Source organism: Amblyomma mixtum, unplaced genomic scaffold (genome assembly GCF_055824585.1).
Source record: "Amblyomma mixtum isolate Tamu unplaced genomic scaffold, ASM5582458v1 scaffold_12, whole genome shotgun sequence".
Taxonomy (NCBI): Eukaryota; Metazoa; Arthropoda; class Arachnida; order Ixodida; family Ixodidae; genus Amblyomma; species Amblyomma mixtum.
This window is the reverse complement of record NW_028317651.1, coordinates 5,882,541-5,906,656: the sequence shown is the minus strand read 5'-3', so window position 1 is coordinate 5,906,656 and position 24,116 is coordinate 5,882,541.

The window sequence follows — 24,116 nt, the reverse complement described above, 5'->3', positions numbered from 1 at the left end:
CCAAAACTCCGAAACTCCATAACTCCAAAACTCCGAAACTCCAAAACTCCAAAACTCCAAAACTCCAAAACTCCGAAACTCCAAAACTCCGAAACTCCAAACCTCCAAAACTCCGAAACTCCAAAACTCCAAAACTCCAAAACTCCGAAACTCCGAAACTCCAAAACTCCAAAACTCCGAAACTCCAAAACTCCAAAACTCCGAAACTCCAAAACTCCAAAACTCCAAAACTCCAAAACTCCAAAACTGCAAAACTCCAAAATTCCAAAACTCTAAAACTCCAAAACTCCAAAACTCCGAAACTCCAAAACTCCAAAACTCCAATACTCCGAAACTCCAAAACTCCGAAACTCCGAAACTCCAAAACTCCAAAACTCCGAAACTCCAAAACTCCGAAACTCCGAAACTCCAAAACTCCGAAACTCCAAAACTCCAAAACTCCAAAACTCCGAAACTCCAAAACTCCAAAACTCCAAAACTCCAAAACTCCGAAACTCCAAAATCCAAAACTCCAAAACTCCAAAACTCCAAAACTCCGAAACTCGGAAACTCCAAAACTCCAAAACTCCGAAACTCCATAACTCCAAAACTCCAAAACTCCGAAACTCCAAAACTCCGAAACTCCAAAACTCCAAAACTCCGAAACTCCAAAACTCCAAAACTCCAAAACTCCGAAACTCCGAAACTCCAAAACTCCAAAACTCCGAAACTCCAAAACTCCAAAACTCCAAAACTCCGAAACTCCAAAACTCCAAAACTCCAAAACTCCAAAACTCCGAAACTCGGAAACTCCAAAACTCCAAAACTCCGAAACTCCATAACTCCAAAACTCCGAAACTCCAAAACTCCAAAACTCCAAAACTCCAAAACTCCAAAACTCCGAAACTCCAAAACACCGAAACTCCAAAACTCCAAAACTCCGAAACTCCAAAACTCCAAAACTCCAAAACTCCAAAACTCCGAAACTCCGAAACTCCAAAACTCCAAAACTCCAAAACTGCAAAACTCCAAAACTGCAAAACTCCGAAACTCCAAAACTCCAAAACTCCAAAACTCCGAAACTCCGAAACTCCAAAACTCCGAAACTCCGAAACTCCAAAACTCCAAAACTCCAAAACTCCGAAACTCCAAAACTCCGAAACTCCGAAACTCCGAAACTCCAAAACTCCAAAACTCCGAAACTCCGAAACTCCGAAACTCCGAAACTCCAAAACTCCAAAACTCCAAAACTCCAAAACTCCAAAACTCCAAAAGTCCGAAACTCCGAAACTCCAAAACTCCAAAACTCCAAAACTCCGAAACTCCAAAACTCCGAAACTCCAAAACTCCAAAACTCCAAAACTCCAAAACTCAACTCCAAAACTCCAAAACTCCGAAACTCCGAAACTCCGAAACTCCGAAACTCCGAAACTCCAAAACTCCAAAACTCCAAAACTCCAAAACTCCGAAACTCCGAAACTCCAAAACTCCAAAACTCTAGAACTCCGAAACTCCAAAACTCCAAAACTCCAAAACTCCAAAACTGCAAAACTCCAAAACTCCAAAACTCCAAAACTCCGAAACTCCAAAACTCCGAAACTCCGAAACTCCAAAACTCCGAAACTCCAAAACTCCAAAACTCCAAAACTCCAAAACTCCGAAACTCCAAAACTCCAAAACTCCAAAACTCCAAAACTGCAAAACTCCAAAACTCCAAAACTCCGAAACTCCGAAACTCCGAAACTCCGAAACTCCAAAACTCCGAAACTCCGAAACTCCAAAACTCCAAAACTCCGAAACTCCGAAACTCCAAAACTCCAAAACTCCGAAACTGCAAAACTCCAAAACTGCAAAACTCCGAAACTCCAAAACTCCAAAACTCCAAAACTCCGAAACTCCGAAACTCCGAAACTCCAAAACTCCGAAACTCCGAAACTCCAAAACTCCAAAACTCCAAAACTCCGAAACTCCTAAAACTCCGATACTCCGAAACTCCAAAACTCCAAAACTCCAAAACTCCGAAACTCCGAAACTCCGAAACTCCGAAACTCCAAAACTCCAAAACTCCGAAACTCGGAAACTCCAAAACTCCAAAACTCCGAAACTCCATAACTCCAAAACTCCGAAACTCCAAAACTCCAAAACTCCAAAACTCCAAAACTCCGAAACTCCAAAACTCCGAAACTCCAAACCTCCAAAACTCCGAAACTCCAAAACTCCAAAACTCCAAAACTCCGAAACTCCGAAACTCCAAAACTCCAAAACTCCGAAACTCCAAAACTCCAAAACTCCGAAACTCCAAAACTCCAAAACTCCAAAACTCCAAAACTCCAAAACTGCAAAACTCCAAAATTCCAAAACTCTAAAACTCCAAAACTCCAAAACTCCGAAACTCCAAAACTCCAAAACTCCAATACTCCGAAACTCCAAAACTCCGAAACTCCGAAACTCCAAAACTCCAAAACTCCGAAACTCCAAAACTCCGAAACTCCGAAACTCCAAAACTCCGAAACTCCAAAACTCCAAAACTCCAAAACTCCGAAACTCCAAAACTCCAAAACTCCAAAACTCCAAAACTCCGAAACTCCAAAATCCAAAACTCCAAAACTCCAAAACTCCAAAACTCCGAAACTCGGAAACACCAAAACTCCAAAACTCCGAAACTCCATAACTCCAAAACTCCAAAACTCCAAAACTCCGAAACTCCGAAACTCCAAAACTCCGAAACTCCAAAACTCCAAAACTCCAAAACTCCGAAACTCCAAAACTCCAAAACTCCAAAACTCCAAAACTCCGAAACTCCAAAATCCAAAACTCCAAAACTCCAAAACTCCAAAACTCCGAAACTCGGAAACTCCAAAACTCCAAAACTCCGAAACTCCATAACTCCGAAACTCCGAAACTCCAAAACTCCAAAACTCCGAAACTCCGAAACTCCAAAACTCCAAAACTCCGAAACTGCAAAACTCCAAAACTGCAAAACTCCGAAACTCCAAAACTCCGAAACTCCGAAACTCCAAAACTCCAAAACTCCAAAACTCCGAAACTCCTAAAACTCCGATACTCCGAAACTCCAAAACTCCAAAACTCCAAAACTCCGAAACTCCGAAACTCCGAAACTCCGAAACTCCAAAACTCCAAAACTCCGAAACTCGGAAACTCCAAAACTCCAAAACTCCGAAACTCCATAACTCCAAAACTCCGAAACTCCAAAACTCCAAAACTCCAAAACTCCAAAACTCCGAAACTCCAAAACTCCGAAACTCCAAACCTCCAAAACTCCGAAACTCCAAAACTCCAAAACTCCAAAACTCCGAAACTCCAAAACTCCAAAACTCCAAAACTCCAAAACTCCAAAACTGCAAAACTCCAAAATTCCAAAACTCTAAAACTCCAAAACTCCAAAACTCCGAAACTCCAAAACTCCAAAACTCCAATACTCCGAAACTCCAAAACTCCGAAACTCCGAAACTCCAAAACTCCAAAACTCCGAAACTCCAAAACTCCGAAACTCCGAAACTCCAAAACTCCGAAACTCCAAAACTCCAAAACTCCAAAACTCCGAAACTCCAAAACTCCAAAACTCCAAAACTCCAAAACTCCGAAACTCCAAAATCCAAAACTCCAAAACTCCAAAACTCCAAAACTCCGAAACTCGGAAACTCCAAAACTCCAAAACTCCGAAACTCCATAACTCCAAAACTCCAAAACTCCGAAACTCCAAAACTCCGAAACTCCAAAACTCCAAAACTCCGAAACTCCAAAACTCCAAAACTCCAAAACTCCGAAACTCCGAAACTCCAAAACTCCAAAACTCCGAAACTCCAAAACTCCAAAACTCCAAAACTCCAAAACTCCGAAACTCGGAAACTCCAAAACTCCAAAACTCCGAAACTCCATAACTCCAAAACTCCGAAACTCCAAAACTCCAAAACTCCAAAACTCCAAAACTCCAAAACTCCGAAACTCCAAAACACCGAAACTCCAAAACTCCAAAACTCCGAAACTCCAAAACTCCAAAACTCCAAAACTCCAAAACTCCGAAACTCCGAAACTCCAAAACTCCAAAACTCCAAAACTGCAAAACTCCAAAACTGCAAAACTCCGAAACTCCAAAACTCCAAAACTCCAAAACTCCGAAACTCCGAAACTCCAAAACTCCGAAACTCCGAAACTCCAAAACTCCAAAACTCCAAAACTCCGAAACTCCAAAACTCCGAAACTCCGAAACTCCGAAACTCCAAAACTCCAAAACTCCGAAACTCCGAAACTCCGAAACTCCGAAACTCCAAAACTCCAAAACTCCAAAACTCCAAAACTCCAAAACTCCAAAAGTCCGAAACTCCGAAACTCCAAAACTCCAAAACTCCAAAACTCCGAAACTCCAAAACTCCGAAACTCCAAAACTCCAAAACTCCAAAACTCCAAAACTCCAAAACTCAACTCCAAAACTCCAAAACTCCGAAACTCCGAAACTCCGAAACTCCGAAACTCCGAAACTCCAAAACTCCAAAACTCCAAAACTCCAAAACTCCGAAACTCCGAAACTCCAAAACTCCAAAACTCTAGAACTCCGAAACTCCAAAACTCCAAAACTCCAAAACTCCAAAACTGCAAAACTCCAAAACTCCAAAACTCCAAAACTCCGAAACTCCAAAACTCCGAAACTCCAAAACTCCGAAACTCCAAAACTCCAAAACTCCAAAACTCCAAAACTCCGAAACTCCAAAACTCCAAAACTCCAAAACTCCAAAACTGCAAAACTCCAAAACTCCAAAACTCCGAAACTCCGAAACTCCGAAACTCCGAAACTCCAAAACTCCGAAACTCCGAAACTCCAAAACTCCAAAACTCCGAAACTCCGAAACTCCAAAACTCCAAAACTCCGAAACTGCAAAACTCCAAAACTGCAAAACTCCGAAACTCCAAAACTCCAAAACTCCAAAACTCCGAAACTCCGAAACTCCAAAACTCCAAAACTCCGAAACTCCAAAACTCCAAAACTCCGAAACTCCAAAACTCCAAAACTCCAAAACTCCAAAACTCCAAAACTCCGAAACTCCAAAACTCCAAAACTCCAAAACTCCGAAACTCCAAAACTCCGAAACTCCGAAACTCCGAAACTCCAAAACTCCAAAACTCCGAAACTCCGAAACTCCGAAACTCCGAAACTCCAAAACTCCAAAACTCCAAAACTCCAAAACTCCAAAAGTCCGAAACTCCGAAACTCCGAAACTCCAAAACTCCAAAACTCCGAAACTCCAAAACTCCGAAACTCCGAAACTCCAAAACTCCGAAACTCCAAAACTCCAAAACTCCGAAACTCCAAAACTCCAAAACTCCAAAACTCCAAAACTCCGAAACTCGGAAACTCCAAAACTCCAAAACTCCGAAACTCCATAACTCCAAAACTCCGAAACTCCAAAACTCCAAAACTCCAAAACTCCAAAACTCCAAAACTCCGAAACTCCAAAACACCGAAACTCCAAAACTCCAAAACTCCGAAACTCCAAAACTCCAAAACTCCAAAACTCCAAAACTCCGAAACTCCGAAACTCCAAAACTCCAAAACTCCAAAACTCCAAAACTGCAAAACTCCAAAACTGCAAAACTGCGAAACTCCAAAACTCCAAAACTCCAAAACTCCGAAACTCCGAAACTCCAAAACTCCGAAACTCCGAAACTCCGAAACTCCGAAACTCCAAAACTCCAAAACTCCAAAACTCCAAAACTCCGAAACTCCGAAACTCCGAAACTCCAAAACTCCAAATCTCCGAAACTCCGAAACTCCGAAACTCCAAAACTCCGAAACTCCAAAACTCCGAAACTCCGAAACTCCGAAACTCCAAAACTCCAAAACTCCGAAACTCCAAAACTCCGAAACTCCAAAGCTCCAAAACTCCAAAACTCCAAAACTCCGAAACTCCAAAACTCCGAAACTCCAAAACTCCAAAACTCCAAAACTCCGAAACTCCAAAACTCCAAAACTCCGAAACTCCGAAACTCCAAAACTCCAAAACTCCAAAACTCCAAAACTCCAAAACTCCGAAACTCCAAAACTCCGAAACTCCAAAACTCCAAAACTCCAAAACTCCAAAACTCCAAAACTCCGAAACTCCAAAACTCCAAAACTCCAAAACTCCGAAACTCCGAAACTCCGAAACTCCGAAACTCCAAAACTCCAAAACTCCAAAACTCCAAAACTCCGAAACTCCGAAACTCCAAAACTCCGAAACTCCGAAACTCCAAAACTCCAAAACTCCGAAACTCCGAAACTCCAAAACTCCAAAACTCCGAAACTGCAAAACTCCAAAACTGCAAAACTCCGAAACTCCAAAACTCCGAAACTCCGAAACTCCAAAACTCCAAAACTCCAAAACTCCGAAACTCCTAAAACTCCGATACTCCGAAACTCCAAAACTCCAAAACTCCAAAACTCCGAAACTCCGAAACTCCGAAACTCCGAAACTCCAAAACTCCAAAACTCCGAAACTCGGAAACTCCAAAACTCCAAAACTCCGAAACTCCATAACTCCAAAACTCCGAAACTCCAAAACTCCAAAACTCCAAAACTCCAAAACTCCGAAACTCCAAAACTCCGAAACTCCAAACCTCCAAAACTCCGAAACTCCAAAACTCCAAAACTCCAAAACTCCGAAACTCCGAAACTCCAAAACTCCAAAACTCCGAAACTCCAAAACTCCAAAACTCCGAAACTCCAAAACTCCAAAACTCCAAAACTCCAAAACTCCAAAACTCCAAAACTCCAAAACTCCAAAACTGCAAAACTCCAAAATTCCAAAACTCTAAAACTCCAAAACTCCAAAACTCCGAAACTCCAAAACTCCAAAACTCCAATACTCCGAAACTCCAAAACTCCGAAACTCCGAAACTCCAAAACTCCAAAACTCCGAAACTCCAAAACTCCGAAACTCCAAAACTCCAAAACTCCAAAACTCCGAAACTCCAAAACTCCAAAACTCCAAAACTCCGAAACTCCAAAATCCAAAACTCCAAAACTCCAAAACTCCAAAACTCCGAAACTCGGAAACTCCAAAACTCCAAAACTCCGAAACTCCATAACTCCAAAACTCCAAAACTCCGAAACTCCAAAACTCCGAAACTCCAAAACTCCAAAACTCCGAAACTCCAAAACTCCAAAACTCCAAAACTCCGAAACTCCGAAACTCCAAAACTCCAAAACTCCGAAACTCCAAAACTCCAAAACTCCAAAACTCCGAAACTCCAAAACTCCAAAACTCCAAAACTCCAAAACTCCGAAACTCGGAAACTCCAAAACTCCAAAACTCCGAAACTCCATAACTCCAAAACTCCGAAACTCCAAAACTCCAAAACTCCAAAACTCCAAAACTCCAAAACTCCGAAACTCCAAAACACCGAAACTCCAAAACTCCAAAACTCCAAAACTCCGAAACTCCAAAACTCCAAAACTCCGAAACTCCGAAACTCCAAAACTCCAAAACTCCAAAACTCCAAAACTCCGAAACTCCAAAACTCCGAAACTCCAAAACTCCAAAACTCCAAAACTCCAAAACTCCGAAACTCCAAAACTCCAAAACTCCAAAACTCCGAAACTCCGAAACTCCGAAACTCCGAAACTCCAAAACTCCAAAACTCCAAAACTCCAAAACTCCGAAACTCCGAAACTCCAAAACTCCGAAACTCCGAAACTCCAAAACTCCAAAACTCCGAAACTCCGAAACTCCAAAACTCCAAAACTCCGAAACTGCAAAACTCCAAAACTGCAAAACTCCGAAACTCCAAAACTCCGAAACTCCGAAACTCCAAAACTCCAAAACTCCAAAACTCCAAAACTCCGAAACTCCAAAACTCCAAAACTCCAAAACTCCGAAACTCCGAAACTCCGAAACTCCGAAACTCCAAAACTCCAAAACTCCAAAACTCCAAAACTCCGAAACTCCGAAACTCCAAAACTCCGAAACTCCGAAACTCCAAAACTCCAAAACTCCGAAACTCCGAAACTCCAAAACTCCAAAACTCCGAAACTGCAAAACTCCAAAACTGCAAAACTCCGAAACTCCAAAACTCCGAAACTCCGAAACTCCAAAACTCCAAAACTCCAAAACTCCGAAACTCCTAAAACTCCGATACTCCGAAACTCCAAAACTCCAAAACTCCAAAACTCCGAAACTCCGAAACTCCGAAACTCCGAAACTCCAAAACTCCAAAACTCCGAAACTCGGAAACTCCAAAACTCCAAAACTCCGAAACTCCATAACTCCAAAACTCCGAAACTCCAAAACTCCAAAACTCCAAAACTCCAAAACTCCGAAACTCCAAAACTCCGAAACTCCAAACCTCCAAAACTCCGAAACTCCAAAACTCCAAAACTCCAAAACTCCGAAACTCCGAAACTCCAAAACTCCAAAACTCCGAAACTCCAAAACTCCAAAACTCCGAAACTCCAAAACTCCAAAACTCCAAAACTCCAAAACTCCAAAACTCCAAAACTCCAAAACTCCAAAACTGCAAAACTCCAAAATTCCAAAACTCTAAAACTCCAAAACTCCAAAACTCCGAAACTCCAAAACTCCAAAACTCCAATACTCCGAAACTCCAAAACTCCGAAACTCCGAAACTCCAAAACTCCAAAACTCCGAAACTCCAAAACTCCGAAACTCCAAAACTCCAAAACTCCAAAACTCCGAAACTCCAAAACTCCAAAACTCCAAAACTCCAAAACTCCGAAACTCCAAAATCCAAAACTCCAAAACTCCAAAACTCCAAAACTCCGAAACTCGGAAACTCCAAAACTCCAAAACTCCGAAACTCCATAACTCCAAAACTCCAAAACTCCGAAACTCCAAAACTCCGAAACTCCAAAACTCCAAAACTCCGAAACTCCAAAACTCCAAAACTCCAAAACTCCGAAACTCCGAAACTCCAAAACTCCAAAACTCCGAAACTCCAAAACTCCAAAACTCCAAAACTCCGAAACTCCAAAACTCCAAAACTCCAAAACTCCGAAACTCGGAAACTCCAAAACTCCAAAACTCCGAAACTCCATAACTCCAAAACTCCGAAACTCCAAAACTCCAAAACTCCAAAACTCCAAAACTCCAAAACTCCGAAACTCCAAAACACCGAAACTCCAAAACTCCAAAACTCCGAAACTCCAAAACTCCAAAACTCCAAAACTCCAAAACTCCGAAACTCCGAAACTCCAAAACTCCAAAACTCCAAAACTCCAAAACTGCAAAACTCCAAAACTGCAAAACTCCGAAACTCCAAAACTCCAAAACTCCAAAACTCCGAAACTCCGAAACTCCAAAACTCCGAAACTCCGAAACTCCAAAACTCCAAAACTCCAAAACTCCGAAACTCCAAAACTCCGAAACTCCGAAACTCCGAAACTCCAAAACTCCAAAACTCCGAAACTCCGAAACTCCGAAACTCCGAAACTCCAAAACTCCAAAACTCCAAAACTCCAAAACTCCAAAACTCCAAAAGTCCGAAACTCCGAAACTCCAAAACTCCAAAACTCCAAAACTCCGAAACTCCAAAACTCCGAAACTCCAAAACTCCAAAACTCCAAAACTCCAAAACTCCAAAACTCAACTCCAAAACTCCAAAACTCCGAAACTCCGAAACTCCGAAACTCCGAAACTCCGAAACTCCAAAACTCCAAAACTCCAAAACTCCAAAACTCCGAAACTCCGAAACTCCAAAACTCCAAAACTCTAGAACTCCGAAACTCCAAAACTCCAAAACTCCAAAACTCCAAAACTGCAAAACTCCAAAACTCCAAAACTCCAAAACTCCGAAACTCCAAAACTCCGAAACTCCAAAACTCCGAAACTCCAAAACTCCAAAACTCCAAAACTCCAAAACTCCGAAACTCCAAAACTCCAAAACTCCAAAACTCCAAAACTGCAAAACTCCAAAACTCCAAAACTCCGAAACTCCGAAACTCCGAAACTCCGAAACTCCAAAACTCCGAAACTCCGAAACTCCAAAACTCCAAAACTCCGAAACTCCGAAACTCCAAAACTCCAAAACTCCGAAACTGCAAAACTCCAAAACTGCAAAACTCCGAAACTCCAAAACTCCAAAACTCCAAAACTCCGAAACTCCGAAACTCCGAAACTCCAAAACTCCGAAACTCCGAAACTCCAAAACTCCAAAACTCCGAAACTCCTAAAACTCCGATACTCCGAAACTCCAAAACTCCAAAACTCCAAAACTCCGAAACTCCGAAACTCCGAAACTCCGAAACTCCGAAACTCCAAAACTCCAAAACTCCGAAACTCGGAAACTCCAAAACTCCAAAACTCCGAAACTCCATAACTCCAAAACTCCGAAACTCCAAAACTCCAAAACTCCAAAACTCCAAAACTCCGAAACTCCAAAACTCCGAAACTCCAAACCTCCAAAACTCCGAAACTCCAAAACTCCAAAACTCCAAAACTCCGAAACTCCGAAACTCCAAAACTCCAAAACTCCGAAACTCCAAAACTCCAAAACTCCGAAACTCCAAAACTCCAAAACTCCAAAACTCCAAAACTCCAAAACTGCAAAACTCCAAAATTCCAAAACTCTAAAACTCCAAAACTCCAAAACTCCGAAACTCCAAAACTCCAAAACTCCAATACTCCGAAACTCCAAAACTCCGAAACTCCGAAACTCCAAAACTCCAAAACTCCGAAACTCCAAAACTCCGAAACTCCGAAACTCCAAAACTCCGAAACTCCAAAACTCCAAAACTCCAAAACTCCGAAACTCCAAAACTCCAAAACTCCAAAACTCCAAAACTCCGAAACTCCAAAATCCAAAACTCCAAAACTCCAAAACTCCAAAACTCCGAAACTCGGAAACACCAAAACTCCAAAACTCCGAAACTCCATAACTCCAAAACTCCAAAACTCCAAAACTCCGAAACTCCGAAACTCCAAAACTCCGAAACTCCAAAACTCCAAAACTCCAAAACTCCGAAACTCCAAAACTCCAAAACTCCAAAACTCCAAAACTCCGAAACTCCAAAATCCAAAACTCCAAAACTCCAAAACTCGGAAACTCGGAAACTCCAAAACTCCAAAACTCCGAAACTCCATAACTCCAAAACTCCGAAACTCCAAAACTCCAAAACTCCAAAACTCCAAAACTCCAAAACTCCAAAACTCCGAAACTCCAAAACTCCGAAACTCCAAAACTCCAAAACTCCGAAACTCCAAAACTCCAAAACTCCAAAACTCCAAAACTCCGAAACTCCGAAACTCCAAAACTCCAAAACTCCGAAACTCCAAAACTCCAAAACTCCAAAACTCCAAAACTCCGAAACTCCAAAACTCCAAAACTCCAAAACTCCAAAACTCCAAAACTGCAAAACTCCAAAATTCCAAAACTCTAAAACTCCAAAACTCCAAAACTCCAAAACTGCAAAACTCCAAAACTCCAAAACTCCGAAACTCCAAAACTCCAAAACTCCGAAACTCCAAAACTCCAAAACTCCAAAACTCCAAAACTCCAAAACTCCGAAACTCCGAAACTCCAAAACTCCAAAACTCCGAAACTCCAAAACTCCAAAACTCCAAAACTGCAAAACTCCAAAACTGCAAAACTCCAGAACTCCAAAACTCCAAAACTCCAAAACTCCGAAACTCCGAAACTCCAAAACTCCGAAACTCCGAAACTCCAAAACTCCAAAACTCCAAAACTCCGAAACTCCAAAACTCCGAAACTCCGAAACTCCAAAACTCCAAAACTCCGAAACTCCGAAACTCCGAAACTCCGAAACTCCAAAACTCCAAAACTCCAAAACTCCAAAACTCCGAAACTCCGAAACTCCGAAACTCCGAAACTCCAAAACTCCAAAACTCCAAAACTCCAAAACTCCAAAACTCCAAAACTCCAAAACTCCGAAACTCCGAAACTCCAAAACTCCAAAACTCCAAAACTCCGAAACTCCAAAACTCCGAAACTCCAAAACTCCAAAACTCCAAAACTCCAAAACTCCGAAACTCCAAAACTCCAAAACTCCAAAACTCCAAAACTGCAAAACTCCAAAACTCCAAAACTCCGAAACTCCAAAACTCCGAAACTCCGAAACTCCGAAACTCCGAAACTCCAAAACTCCGAAACTCCGAAACTCCGAAACTCCAAAACTCCGAAACTCCAAAACTCCGAAACTCCGAAACTCCGAAACTCCAAAACTCCAAAACTCCGAAACTCCAAAACTCCGAAACTCCAAAACTCCAAAACTCCAAAACTCCAAAACTCCGAAACTCCAAAACTCCGAAACTCCAAAACTCCAAAACTCCAAAACTCCGAAACTCCAAAACTCCAAAACTCCGAAACTCCGAAACTCCAAAACTCCAAAACTCCAAAACTCCAAAACTCCAAAACTCCGAAACTCCAAAACTCCGAAACTCCAAAACTCCAAAACTCCAAAACTCCAAAACTCCAAAACTCCGAAACTCCAAAACTCCAAAACTCCAAAACTCCGAAACTCCGAAACTCCAAAACTCCAAAACTCCAAAACTCCAAAACTCCAAAACTCCGAAACTCCAAAACTCCAAAACTCCAAAACTCCGAAACTCCGAAACTCCGAAACTCCGAAACTCCGAAACTCCAAAACTGCAAAACTCCAAAACTCCAAAACTCCAAAACTCCGAAACTCCAAAACTCCGAAACTCCAAAACTCCGAAACTCCAAAACTCCAAAACTCCAAAACTCCGAAACTCCAAAACTCCAAAACTCCAAAACTCCAAAACTGCAAAACTCCAAAACTCCAAAACTAAGAAACTCCGAAACTCCGAAACTCCAAAACTCCGAAACTCCGAAACTCCAAAACTCCAAAACTCCGAAACTCCGAAACTCCAAAACTCCAAAACTCCGAAACTGCAAAACTCCAAAACTGCAAAACTCCGAAACTCCAAAACTCCGAAACTCCAAAACTTCAAAACTCCAAAACTCCGAAACTCCAAAACTCCAAAACTCCGAAACTCCGAAACTCCAAAACTCCAAAACTCCAAAACTCCAAAACTCCGAAACTCCAAAACTCCGAAACTCCAAAACTCCAAAACTCCAAAACTCCAAAACTCCGAAACTCCAAAACTCCAAAACTCCAAAACTCCGAAACTCCGAAACTCCGAAACTCCGAAACTCCGAAACTCCAAAACTCCAAAACTCCAAAACTCCAAAACTCCGAAACTCCGAAACTCCGAAACTCCAAAACTCCAAAACTCCGAAACTCCGAAACTCCGAAACTCCAAAACTCCGAAACTCCAAAACTCCGAAACTCCGAAACTCCGAAACTCCAAAACTCCAAAACTCCGAAACTCCAAAACTCCGAAACTCCAAAGCTCCAAAACTCCAAAACTCCAAAACTCCGAAACTACAAAACTCCGAAACTCCAAAACTCCAAAACTCCGAAACTCCAAAACTCCAAAACTCCGAAACTCCGAAACTCCAAAACTCCAAAACTCCAAAACTCCAAAACTCCAAAACTCCGAAACTCCAAAACTCCGAAACTCCAAAACTCCAAAACTCCAAAACTCCAAAACTCCGAAACTCCAAAACTCCAAAACTCCAAAACTCCGAAACTCCGAAACTCCGAAACTCCGAAACTCCAAAACTCCAAAACTCCAAAACTCCAAAACTCCGAAACTCCAAAACTCCAAAACTCCGAAACTCCGAAACTCCAAAACTCCAAAACTCCGAAACTCCGAAACTCCAAAACTCCAAAACTCCGAAACTGCAAAACTCCAAAACTGCAAAACTCCGAAACTCCAAAACTCCAAAACTCCAAAACTCCGAAACTCCGAAACTCCGAAACTCCAAAACTCCGAAACTCCGAAACTCCAAAACTCCAAAACTCCAAAACTCCGAAACTCCTAAAACTCCGATACTCCGAAACTCCAAAACTCCAAAACTCCAAAACTCCGAAACTCCGAAACTCCGAAACTCCGAAACTCCAAAACTCCAAAACTCCGAAACTCGGAAACTCCAAAACTCCAAAACTCCGAAACTCCATAACTCCAAAACTCCGAAACTCCAAAACTCCAAAACTCCAAAACTCCAAAACTCCGAAACTCCAAAACTCCGAAACTCCAAACCTCCAAAACTCCGAAACTCCAAAACTCCAAAACTCCAAAACTCCGAAACTCCGAAACTCCAAAACTCCAAAACTCCGAAACTCCAAAACTCCAAAACTCCGAAACTCCAAAACTCCAAAACTCCAAAACTCCAAAACTCCAAAACTGCAAAACTCCAAAATTCCAAAACTCTAAAACTCCAAAACTCCAAAACTCCGAAACTCCAAAACTCCAAAACTCCAATACTCCGAAACTCCGAAACTCCGAAACTCCGAAACTCCGAAACTCCAAAACTCCAAAACTCCGAAACTCCAAAACTCCGAAACTCCGAAACTCCAAAACTCCGAAACTCCAAAACTCCAAAACTCCAAAACTCCGAAACTCCAAAACTCCAAAACTCCAAAACTCCAAAACTCCGAAACTCCAAAATCCAAAACTCCAAAACTCCAAAACTCCGAAACTCGGAAACTCCAAAACTCCAAAACTCCGAAACTCCATAACTCCAAAACTCCAAAACTCCGAAACTCCAAAACTCCGAAACTCCAAAACTCCAAAACTCCGAAACTCCAAAACTCCAAAACTCCAAAACTCCGAAACTCCGAAACTCCAAAACTCCAAAACTCCAAAACTCCGAAACTCCAAAACTCCAAAACTCCAAAACTCCGAAACTCCAAAACTCCAAAACTCCAAAACTCCAAAACTCCGAAACTCGGAAACTCCAAAACTCCAAAACTCCGAAACTCCATAACTCCAAAACTCCGAAACTCCAAAACTCCAAAACTCCAAAACTCCAAAACTCCAAAACTCCGAAACTCCAAAACACCGAAACTCCAAAACTCCAAAACTCCGAAACTCCAAAACTCCAAAACTCCAAAACTCCAAAACTCCGAAACTCCGAAACTCCAAAACTCCAAAACTCCAAAACTCCAAAACTGCAAAACTCCAAAACTGCAAAACTCCGAAACTCCAAAACTCCAAAACTCCAAAACTCCGAAACTCCGAAACTCCAAAACTCCGAAACTCCGAAACTCCAAAACTCCAAAACTCCAAAACTCCGAAACTCCAAAACTCCGAAACTCCGAAACTCCGAAACTCCAAAACTCCAAAACTCCGAAACTCCGAAACTCCGAAACTCCGAAACTCCAAAACTCCAAAACTCCAAAACTCCAAAACTCCAAAACTCCAAAAGTCCGAAACTCCGAAACTCCAAAACTCCAAAACTCCAAAACTCCGAAACTCCAAAACTCCGAAACTCCAAAACTCCAAAACTCCAAAACTCCAAAACTCCAAAACTCCGAAACTCCAAAACTCCAAAACTCCAAAACTCCAAAACTGCAAAACTCCAAAACTCCAAAACTCCGAAACTCCAAAACTCCAAAACTCCGAAACTCCGAAACTCCGAAACTCCAAAACTCCGAAACTCCGAAACTCCGAAACTCCAAAACTCCGAAACTCCAAAACTCCGAAACTCCGAAACTCCGAAACTCCAAAACTCCAAAACTCCGAAACTCCAAAACTCCGAAACTCCAAAACTCCAAAACTCCAAAACTCCAAAACTCCGAAACTCCAAAACTCCGAAACTCCAAAACTCCAAAACTCCAAAACTCCGAAACTCCAAAACTCCAAAACTCCGAAACTCCGAAACTCCAAAACTCCAAAACTCCAAAACTCCAAAACTCCAAAACTCCAAAACTCCGAAACTCCAAAACTCCGAAACTCCAAAACTCCAAAACTCCAAAACTCCAAAACTCCGAAACTCCGAAACTCGGAAACTCCAAAACTCCAAAACTCCGAAACTCCATAACTCCAAAACTCCGAAACTCCAAAACTCCAAAACTCCAAAACTCCAAAACTCCAAAACTCCGAAACTCCAAAACACCGAAACTCCAAAACTCCAAAACTCCGAAACTCCAAAACTCCAAAACTCCAAAACTCCAAAACTCCGAAACTCCGAAACTCCAAAACTCCAAAACTCCAAAACTCCAAAACTGCAAAACTCCAAAACTGCAAAACTCCGAAACTCCAAAACTCCAAAACTCCAAAACTCCGAAACTCCGAAACTCCAAAACTCCGAAACTCCGAAACTCCAAAACTCCAAAACTCCAAAACTCCGAAACTCCAAAACTCCGAAACTCCGAAACTCCGAAACTCCAAAACTCCAAAACTCCGAAACTCCGAAACTCCGAAACTCCGAAACTCCAAAACTCCAAAACTCCAAAACTCCAAAACTCCAAAACTCCAAAAGTCCGAAACTCCGAAACTCCAAAACTCCAAAACTCCAAAACTCCGAAACTCCAAAACTCCGAAACTCCAAAACTCCAAAACTCCAAAACTCCAAAACTCCAAAACTCCGAAACTCCAAAACTCCAAAACTCCAAAACTCCAAAACTGCAAAACTCCAAAACTCCAAAACTCCGAAACTCCAAAACTCCAAAACTCCGAAACTCCGAAACTCCGAAACTCCAAAACTCCGAAACTCCGAAACTCCGAAACTCCAAAACTCCGAAACTCCAAAACTCCGAAACTCCGAAACTCCGAAACTCCAAAACTCCAAAACTCCGAAACTCCAAAACTCCGAAACTCCAAAACTCCAAAACTCCAAAACTCCAAAACTCCGAAACTCCAAAACTCCGAAACTCCAAAACTCCAAAACTCCAAAACTCCAAAACTCCGAAACTCCAAAACTCCAAAACTCCGAAACTCCGAAACTCCGAAACTCCAAAACTCGGAAACTCCGAAACTCCGAAACTCCAAAACTCCGAAACTCCAAAACTCCGAAACTCCAAAACTCCAAAACTCCAAAACTCCAAAACTCCAAAACTCCAAAACTCCGAAACTCCAAAACTCCGAAACTCCAAAACTCCAAAACTCCAAAACTCCAAAACTCCGAAACTCCAAAACTCCAAAACTCCAAAACTCCGAAACTCCGAAACTCCGAAACTCCGAAACTCCGAAACTCCAAAACTCCAAAACTCCAAAACTCCAAAACTCCGAAACTCCGAAACTCCAAAACTCCAAAACTCTAGAACTCCGAAACTCCAAAACTCCAAAACTCCAAAACTCCAAAACTCCAAAACTCCAAAACTCCAAAACTCCGAAACTCCAAAACTCCGAAACTCCAAAACTCCGAAACTCCAAAACTCCAAAACTCCAAAACTCCAAAACTCCGAAACTCCAAAACTCCAAAACTCCGAAACTCCAAAACTCCAAAACTCCAAAACTCCAAAACTCCAAAACTCCGAAACTCCGAAACTCCAAAACTCCAAAACTCCGAAACTCCAAAACTCCAAAACTCCAAAACTGCAAAACTCCAAAACTGCAAAACTCCGAAACTCCAAAACTCCAAAACTCCAAAACTCCGAAACTCCGAAACTCCAAAACTCCGAAACTCCGAAACTCCAAAACTCCAAAACTCCAAAACTCCGAAACTCCAAAACTCCGAAACTCCGAAACTCCAAAACTCCAAAGCTCCGAAACTCCGAAACTCCGAAACTCCGAAACTCCAAAACTCCAAAACTCCAAAACTCCAAAACTCCAAAACTCCAAAACTCCAAAACTCCAAAAGTCCGAAACTCCGAAACTCCAAAACTCCAAAACTCCGAAACTCCAAAACTCCGAAACTCCAAAACTCCAAAACTCCAAAACTCCAAAACTCCAAAACTCCGAAACTCCAAAACTCCAAAACTCCAAAACTCCAAAACTGCAAAACTCCAAAACTCCAAAACTCCGAAACTCCAAAACTCCAAAACTCCGAAACTCCGAAACTCCGAAACTCCAAAACTCGGAAACTCCGAAACTCCGAAACTCCAAAACTCCGAAACTCCAAAACTCCGAAACTCCGAAACTCCGAAACTCCAAAACTCCAAAACTCCGAAACTCCAAAACTCCGAAACTCCAAAACTCCAAAACTCCAAAACTCCGAAACTCCAAAACTCCGAAACTCCAAAACTCCAAAACTCCAAAACTCCGAAACTCCAAAACTCCAAAACTCCGAAACTCCGAAACTCCAAAACTCCAAAACTCCAAAACTCCAAAACTCCAAAACTCCGAAACTCCAAAACTCCGAAACTCCAAAACTCCAAAACTCCAAAACTCCAAAACTCCAAAACTCCGAAACTCCAAAACTCCAAAACTCCAAAACTCCGAAACTCCGAAACTCCGAAACTCCGAAACTCCGAAACTCCAAAACTCCAAAACTCCAAAACTCCGAAACTCCGAAACTCCAAAACTCCAAAACTCTAGAACTCCGAAACTCCAAAACTCCAAAACTCCAAAACTCCAAAACTGCAAAACTCCAAAACTCCAAAACTCCAAAACTCCGAAACTCCAAAACTCCGAAACTCCAAAACTCCGAAACTCCAAAACTCCAAAACTCCGAAACTCCAAAACTCCAAAACTCCAAAACTCCAAAACTCCAAAACTCCGAAACTCCAAAACTCCGAAACTCCAAAACTCCAAAACTCCGAAACTCCAAAACTCCAAAACTCCAAAACTCCAAAACTCCGAAACTCCGAAACTCCAAAACTCCAAAACTCCGAAACTCCAAAACTCCGAAACTCCGAAACTCCAAAACTCCGAAACTCCAAAACTCCAAAACTCCAAAACTCCGAAACTCCGAAACTCCGAAACTCCGAAACTCCGAAACTCCAAAACTCCAAAACTCCAAAACTCCAAAACTCCGAAACTCCGAAACTCCAAAACTCCAAAACTCTAGAACTCCGAAACTCCAAAACTCCAAAACTCCGAAACTCCAAAATCCAAAACTCCAAAACTCCAAAACTCCAAAACTCCGAAACTCGGAAACTCCAAAACTCCAAAACTCCGAAACTCCATAACTCCAAAACTCCGAAACTCCAAAACTCCAAAACTCCAAAACTCCAAAACTCCAAAACTCCGAAACTCCAAAACTCCGAAACTCCAAAACTCCAAAACTCCGAAACTCCAAAACTCCAAAACTCCAAAACTCCAAAACTCCGAAACTCCGAAACTCCAAAACTCCAAAACTCCGAAACTCCAAAACTCCAAAACTCCAAAACTCCAAAACTCCGAAACTCCAAAACTCCAAAACTCCAAAACTCCAAAACTCCAAAACTGCAAAACTCCAAAATTCCAAAACTCTAAAACTCCAAAACTCCAAAACTCCAAAACTGCAAAACTCCAAAACTCCAAAACTCCGAAACTCCAAAACTCCAAAACTCCGAAACTCCAAAACTCCAAAACTCCAAAACTCCAAAACTCCAAAACTCCGAAACTCCGAAACTCCAAAACTCCAAAACTCCGAAACTCCAAAACTCCAAAACTCCAAAACTGCAAAACTCCAAAACTGCAAAACTCCAGAACTCCAAAACTCCAAAACTCCAAAACTCCGAAACTCCGAAACTCCAAAACTCCGAAACTCCGAAACTCCAAAACTCCAAAACTCCAAAACTCCGAAACTCCAAAACTCCGAAACTCCGAAACTCCAAAACTCCAAAACTCCGAAACTCCGAAACTCCGAAACTCCGAAACTCCAAAACTCCAAAACTCCAAAACTCCGAAACTCCGAAACTCCGAAACTCCGAAACTCCGAAACTCCAAAACTCCGAAACTCCAAAACTCCAAAACTCCAAAACTCCGAAACTCCAAAATCCAAAACTCCAAAACTCCAAAACTCCAAAACTCCGAAACTCGGAAACTCCAAAACTCCAAAACTCCGAAACTCCATAACTCCAAAACTCCGAAACTCCAAAACTCCAAAACTCCAAAACTCCGAAACTCCGAAACTCCGAAACTCCAAAACTCCGAAACTCCGAAACTCCAAAACTCCAAAACTCCAAAACTCCGAAACTCCTAAAACTCCGATACTCCGAAACTCCAAAACTCCAAAACTCCAAAACTCCGAAACTCCGAAACTCCGAAACTCCGAAACTCCAAAACACCAAAACTCCAAAACTCCGAAACTCCGAAACTCCAAAACTCCAAAACTCCGAAACTCCGAAACTCCGAAACTCCGAAACTCCAAAACTCCAAAACTCCAAAACTCCGAAACTCCAAAACTCCAAAACTCCAAAACTCCAAAACTCCGAAACTCCGAAACTCCAAAACTCCAAAACTCCAAAACTCCGAAACTCCAAAACTCCGAAACTCCAAAACTCCAAAACTCCAAAACTCCAAAACTCCAAAACTCCGAAACTCCAAAACTCCAAAACTCCAAAACTCCGAAACTCCGAAACTCCAAAACTCCAAAACTCCAAAACTCCAAAACTCCAAAACTCCGAAACTCCAAAACTCCAAAACTCCAAAACTCCGAAACTCCGAAACTCCGAAACTCCGAAACTCCGAAACTCCAAAACTGCAAAACTCCAAAACTCCAAAACTCCAAAACTCCGAAACTCCAAAACTCCGAAACTCCAAAACTCCGAAACTCCAAAACTCCAAAACTCCAAAACTCCAAAACTCCGAAACTCCAAAACTCCAAAACTCCAAAACTCCAAAACTGCAAAACTCCGAAACTCCAAAACTCCAAAACTCCAAAACTCCGAAACTCCGAAACTCCAAAACTCCAAAACTCCGAAACTCCAAAACTGCAAAACTCCAAAACTCCAAAACTCCAAAACTCCGAAACTCCAAAACTCCGAAACTCCAAAACTCCGAAACTCCAAAACTCCAAAACTCCAAAACTCCAAAACTCCGAAACTCCAAAACTCCAAAACTCCAAAACTGCAAAACTCCAAAACTCCAAAACTAAGAAACTCCGAAACTCCGAAACTCCAAAACTCCGAAACTCCGAAACTCCAAAACTCCAAAACTCCGAAACTCCGAAACTCCAAAACTCCAAAACTCCGAAACTGCAAAACTCCAAAACTGCAAAACTCCGAAACTCCAAAACTCCAAAACTCCAAAACTCCGAAACTCCGAAACTCCAAAACTCCGAAACTCCGAAACTCCGAAACACCAAAACTCCAAAACTCCAAAACTCCGAAACTCCTAAAACTCCGATACTCCGAAACTCCAAAACTCCAAAACTCCAAAACTCCGAAACTCCGAAACTCCAAAACACCAAAACTCCAAAACTCCGAAACTCCGAAACTCCAAAACTCCAAAACTCCGAAACTCCGAAACTCCGAAACTCCGAAACTCCAAAACTCCAAAACTCCAAAACTCCGAAACTCCAAAACTCCAAAACTCCAAAACTCCGAAACTCCGAAACTCCAAAACTCCAAAACTCCGAAACTCCAAAACTCCGAAACTCCAAAACTCCAAAACTCCAAAACTCCAAAACTCCAAAACTCCGAAACTCCAAAACTCCAAAACTCCAAAACTCCGAAACTCCGAAACTCCGAAACTCCGAAACTCCAAAACTCCGAAACTCCAAAACTCCGAAACTCCAAAACTCCAAAACTCCAAAACTCCGAAACTCCAAAACTCCAAAACTCCGAAACTCCGAAACTCCAAAACTCCAAAACTCCAAAACTCCAAAACTCCAAAACTCCGAAACTCCAAAACTCCGAAACTCCAAAACTCCAAAACTCCAAAACTCCAAAACTCCAAAACTCCGAAACTCCAAAACTCCAAAACTCCGAAACTCCGAAACTCCAAAACTCCAAAACTCTAGAACTCCGAAACTCCAAAACTCCAAAACTCCAAAACTCCAAAACTGCAAAACTCCAAAACTCCAAAACTCCAAAACTCCGAAACTCCAAAACTCCGAAACTCCAAAACTCCAAAACTCCAAAACTCCAAAACTCCAAAACTCCAAAACTCCGAAACTCCGAAACTCCGAAACTCCGAAACTCCGAAACTCCGAAACTCCAAAACTCCAAAACTCCAAAACTCCGAAACTCCGAAACTCCAAAACTCCGAAACTCCTAAAACTCCGATACTCCGAAACTCCAAAACTCCAAAACTCCAAAACTCCGAAACTCCGAAACTCCGAAACTCCAAAACTCCAAAACTCCAAAACTCCAAAACTCCAAAACTCCGAAACTCCAAAACTCCAAAACTCCAAAACTCCGAAACTCCGAAACTCCGAAACTCCGAAACTCCGAAACTCCGAAACTCCAAAACTCCAAAACTCCAAAACTCCAAAACTCCAAAACTCCGAAACTCCGAAACTCCGAAACTCCGAAACTCCAAAACTCCAAAACTCTAGAACTCCGAAACTCCAAAACTCCAAAACTCCAAAACTCCAAAACTGCAAAACTCCAAAACTCCAAAACTCCAAAACTCCGAAACTCCAAAACTCCGAAACTCCAAAACTCCGAAACTCCAAAACTCCAAAACTCCAAAACTCCAAAACTCCGAAACTCCAAAACTCCAAAACTCCAAAACTCCAAAACTGCAAAACTCCAAAACTCCAAAACTAAGAAACTCCGAAACTCCGAAACTCCAAAACTCCGAAACTCCGAAACTCCAAAACTCCAAAACTCCGAAACTCCGAAACTCCAAAACTCCAAAACTCCGAAACTGCAAAACTCCAAAACTGCAAAACTCCGAAACTCCAAAACTCCAAAACTCCAAAACTCCGAAACTCCGAAACTCCAAAACTCCGAAACTCCGAAACTCCGAAACTCCAAAACTCCAAAACTCCAAAACTCCGAAACTCCTAAAACTCCGATACTCCGAAACTCCAAAACTCCAAAACTCCAAAACTCCGAAACTCCGAAACTCCGAAACTCCGAAACTCCAAAACACCAAAACTCCAAAACTCCGAAACTCCGAAACTCCAAAACTCCAAAACTCCGAAACTCCGAAACTCCGAAACTCCGAAACTCCAAAACTCCAAAACTCCAAAACTCCGAAACTCCAAAACTCCAAAACTCCAAAACTCCAAAACTCCAAAACTCCGAAACTCCGAAACTCCGAAACTCCGAAACTCCGAAACTCCGAAACTCCAAAACTCCAAAACTCCAAAACTCCGAAACTCCGAAACTCCAAAACTCCGAAACTCCAAAACTCCAAAACTCCAAAACTCCGAAACTCCAAAACTCCAAAACTCCAAAACTCCAAAACTCCGAAACTCCAAAATCCAAAACTCCAAAACTCCAAAACTCCAAAACTCCGAAACTCGGAAACTCCAAAACTCCAAAACTCCGAAACTCCATAACTCCAAAACTCCAAAACTCCAAAACTCCGAAACTCCAAAACTCCGAAACTCCAAAACTCCAAAACTCCGAAACTCCAAAACTCCAAAACTCCAAAACTCCGAAACTCCGAAACTCCAAAACTCCAAAACTCCGAAACTCCAACACTCCAAAACTCCAAAACTCCGAAACTCCAAAACTCCAAAACTCCGAAACTCCAAAACTCCAAAACTCCAAAACTCCAAAACTCCGAAACTCCGAAACTCCAAAACTCCAAAACTCCAAAACTCCGAAACTCCAAAACTCCGAAACTCCAAAACTCCAAAACTCCGAAACTCCAAAACTCCAAAACTCCAAAACTCCAAAACTCCGAAACTCCAAAATCCAAAACTCCAAAACTCCAAAACTCCAAAACTCCGAAACTCGGAAACTCCAAAACTCCAAAACTCCGAAACTCCATAACTCCAAAACTCCAAAACTCCGAAACTCCAAAACTCCGAAACTCCAAAACTCCAAAACTCCGAAACTCCAAAACTCCAAAACTCCGAAACTCCGAAACTCCGAAACTCCGAAACTCCAAAACTCCGAAACTCCGAAACTCCAAAACTCCGAAACTCCGAAACTCCAAAACTCCAAAACTCCGAAACTCCGAAACTCCAAAACTCCAAAACTCCGAAACTGCAAAACTCCAAAACTGCAAAACTCCGAAACTCCAAAACTCCAAAACTCCAAAACTCCGAAACTCCGAAACTCCGAAACTCCAAAACTCCGAAACTCCGAAACTCCAAAACTCCAAAACTCCGAAACTCCAAAACTCCGAAACTCCAAAACTCCAAAACTCCAAAACTCCAAAACTCCGAAACTCCAAAACTCCAAAACTCCAAAACTCCGAAACTCCGAAACTCCGAAACTCCGAAACTCCGAAACTCCAAAACTCCAAAACTCCAAAACTCCAAAACTCCGAAACTCCAAAACTCCAAAACTCCAAAACTCCGAAACT